The sequence below is a fragment of the Otolemur garnettii genome, unplaced genomic scaffold, assembly GCF_000181295.1.
Source record: "Otolemur garnettii isolate 467f Iridium unplaced genomic scaffold, OtoGar3 scaffold00248, whole genome shotgun sequence".
NCBI classification, from domain to species: domain Eukaryota; kingdom Metazoa; phylum Chordata; class Mammalia; order Primates; family Galagidae; genus Otolemur; species Otolemur garnettii.
In genome coordinates, this window is record NW_003852643.1 from 871,341 (window position 1) to 874,463 (window position 3,123).

A 3,123-nucleotide genomic window follows, 5' to 3' on the forward strand; every position below is an offset into this window, starting at 1 on the left:
GAAGCTCTTTAGTTTGATCAGGTCCCAATAGTGTATTTTTGATGTTGCTATGTTCACTTTTCAATAGCAACAACAACAACAACAAATAAGATATACAAAGAAAGAAGAAAGCATAAGCTCACTCAAAAGAAGAAAATAAATTGACAGAAATAATCCCTATGGAAGCCCAGGCATATATATATACATTTTAAGAGATCTTGTTGGAAGTAAAACCAATCATTCCCTAAAAGTGTACAAATTGCAGGTAAAATGGATGTGCATAGCATATCTAGGTACACTTGACTTGAAAATGGATATGCATAGCATATCTAGGTACACTTGCCAGTCGAGTAACTTCATCTCAACTTTGAAAACTAACACATAGATGACATCTCTTAAAACATGCACACATTTTTTTGGCACTCTCTGTAGCTTAAAACAATTGTTTTAAATATTTCCAATATGCTAAATATGGTGAAAAAACTAAAAGAAATTCAGGAAAACAATATATGAACAAAATGAGAAGGAAAATCTGCAACAAAAAATAGCTGGGCTTTGTGGTGGCACCTGTAGTTCCAGCTACTTGGGAGAATTAGGGAAGAGAATTGCTTAAGTCCAAGAGTTTGAGGTTTCTGTGAGCTGTGATGCCATGGCTTTCTACTAAGGGTGACATAGTGAGACTCTGTCTCAAAAAAAATTCTACTCCTAGGTATCAAGCTAATAAGTGAAAACATATGTCCATGCAAAATTTGTTCACAGCAACATTATTCATAATAACTAAAAAGTGCAAACAGCCCAGATGTCCATCAATTGATTAAAAGATGAATAAAATATGCACTAAGAGCATAATCAAATTATATATGCAAATAAAAAGAAATGTAGTACTGATATATGCAACACCATGCACGAACCTTGAAAATAATTTGGTGAGTAAAAGAAGCCAGTCACAAAAGATTATATTGTATGTCATTACATTCATATGAAATGTCCAGAATTGGCAAACTACTAAAGATAGAAAGCATTTTAATGGTTTCTCAGGGCTGGAATTTATAAGCCATTTGGTGGATGATGATTATTCTCAGGATAATGAAAATGTTTCAGAATTATTTGTGGTGATGTATGCTCAACTCTGTGAATACCCTAAAATCCATTGAATACTATGATGTAACTGAGTAAATTCTATGGCATGTGAATATTTTCAGCAAAACTGTTCATTAAAAAGTAACAAGGTATTTTCCAGACCCAGACAGATTTGCTGGTGAATTCTTCTAAATGTTTACTGAGAAAATACTACTAAACTCACAAAAACTCTTCCAGACATTAAAAATGGAGAGAATATTTCCAAATCTGTATTATAAAGCCAATATAACCTTGACAGCAAAATGTGGCAAGGGCATTACAAGAAAGGAAAATTATAAACAAATCTCTTCTGAAAATTTCTGCTTAAATTTCAGACAAATAGTCAGTCAAAGCCAGAAAGATACACACAAACATGTTTGTACGTGTATGCATTTTTTCCAAATGTTAAAACAAATCTACTTGCTGAGATAATTCTATACTCATTTTTAATAAACAAAACCTCCTACTACTCCACTAGATGTAGAATATAAGTGTCTTAACCCTATAATTAAGAAAGTGCCGTGAAGGCTATGTTAACTAGTTTGATCAAAACATTTCAAACCGTATATAAAACTAGCACATTGCACCCCAAAGATTGCATTAATGTACACAGCTATGATTTAATAAAAAATAGTAGGAAACTTCCTTAATCTTATAAAGAGAATCTAAAATAATAATAATGAATAAATCTACAACCCTGATACTTTCATGGCACAAAATAGGAGGCTTATTCCTTGATCATGTGGAGATAAAGTTGCTTTTCATTGCTTCTATTTAAAATGTGTTTTTATTCTTGTACTTCTCAATAAGGTAAGGCAAAACATTGAAGAATTTTAAAAAAGGAATAAAGCTATCATTATTTGCCAATAACATCATTATGTATAAAATCCAAAAGATTCTACAGACATACTATAATCATTAAGAAGTAAACAGTACATAGCTGGGTACAAGGTCACACTGAATTGTAGTTTTATGTATCATCAACAATCAGAAAAAGAAATTTTAAAATATACCATTTACAATTGCATGAAAGACTATCAAATACTTGGGTTTAAACCTAACAAAGATGTAGAAAACCTCCAAACAGTAAACTGCAAACTTGAAGACACACATAAATGAGTATATAAATGCATAAATAGGTGAAAGATACCAACCTCCCCAAACTGATATATAGATTCAATGCAATCCCAATCAAAAGCACAATATTTACAAATGACCCTACTTATATCTAAAAATATAAAATATGCTCAAGGAAGTTTTTACTCTTTATTCCTATTTTCCATCTCTCACCACAAATACCTGATATTCTCCAATTTCCTTAAATTGAATTTCAATAACAAAAATTTACCTTTACCAATTTATCCCCAAACACACATTGACTAATAAAATGTTAATCATTTTTATGTTATGTAGGACAACAAAAATATACATTGTTCTTAATTCCCAATTCTTGGCACCAAGATCCTAAAATCTTCACAATTTCTTGAGTGATGGGGGTGGTAGAAGTAAGTATATTTGCTCTAATGAGAGGGTTCTCAGAAGGCCCATAGATAGCTTGAGGATGGGGGCTTGTAGGCAAACCTTGATTAACCACTTGAAACTTCAGCTCCATCTCTTAATTTCTGGGGATAGGTGAGGAGCTGGAGATTGAATTAATAATCAACTGTATTTATGTTTGTTTCCAGGTGTGTGAACACATCCACATACCAGAAGGATGGTGCACCCCAAATCCACAGGACAAAGGATCCTGTGCTCAGGACCCTTCTAAACCTCATCTTATATGCCTCTTCATCTGATTGTTCCTCTGTATTCTTTTATAATAGACTGGTAAACATGAGTTAAGCATTTCTATGAGATTTGTGAGCTGTTCTAGCTAATTATCAAAAAATCAAAGGTTAGGGCTGCAATAAACATTCTGGTGCAAATGTCTGTATGGTAAAATGATTTTTGTTTTTCTGGGTAGATACCTAGTAATGGAATTGTGGGATCAAATGGAAGGTCAACTTTTATTTCTTTGAGGATTCT